At 37.3% G+C, this 424-nt stretch overlaps 1 long non-coding RNA gene across 1 annotated transcript; it reads right to left on the bottom strand.

The window, feature by feature from the left end:
* LOC104774486 lies at nt 1-418 on the bottom strand. The gene is made up of 3 exons (XR_765360.2): nt 267-418; nt 116-166; nt 1-40 (listed from the first exon to the last, which is right to left on the bottom strand). It is a non-coding gene; the product is annotated as an uncharacterized LOC104774486 (long non-coding RNA).
* Nucleotides 419-424: the final 6 nt, after the last annotated feature.

Here is a 424-nt window from a genome sequence, read left to right as displayed (position 1 = left end):
TCAAAGCCCACCTGTTCCACAGAATCAAAAAGAAACAGACCTATATGTCCTAACTCAGTCAAAACCATATAGATTTATAAGAAGAACACACAAAAACAAAAAAAAAGATACATACCACTCTCTGACTTGTTTGCTCTCACGTCGCCAATATAATGCTTCAAGGATTCTGAGAATCAGAAGAAAAGAAATTTCAAATCACACACCACAACTCAGTAACAAAAAAACAGAATCATGGAGATTTAGAAGAAGAAGGAATAAGGAGGTACCTCTAATCAATACCAAAGCTCAGTCCTGACTCCTCTGTTCCGTTTTGATTTCAAACAAAGGGGAAGGAAGGAGAAGAATATGTGGGCTGCCAACTAACACCAAAAGCACAGTTCATAGAATTTTCAAAACACTGTCGTTTCAAGCCACAACGATCATA

Source organism: Camelina sativa, unplaced genomic scaffold (assembly GCF_000633955.1).
Source record: "Camelina sativa cultivar DH55 unplaced genomic scaffold, Cs unpScaffold03107, whole genome shotgun sequence".
Taxonomy (NCBI): Eukaryota; Viridiplantae; Streptophyta; class Magnoliopsida; order Brassicales; family Brassicaceae; genus Camelina; species Camelina sativa.
Note: the sequence above shows the minus strand (reverse complement) of the source record. Positions and strands in the feature narration are given on the sequence as shown.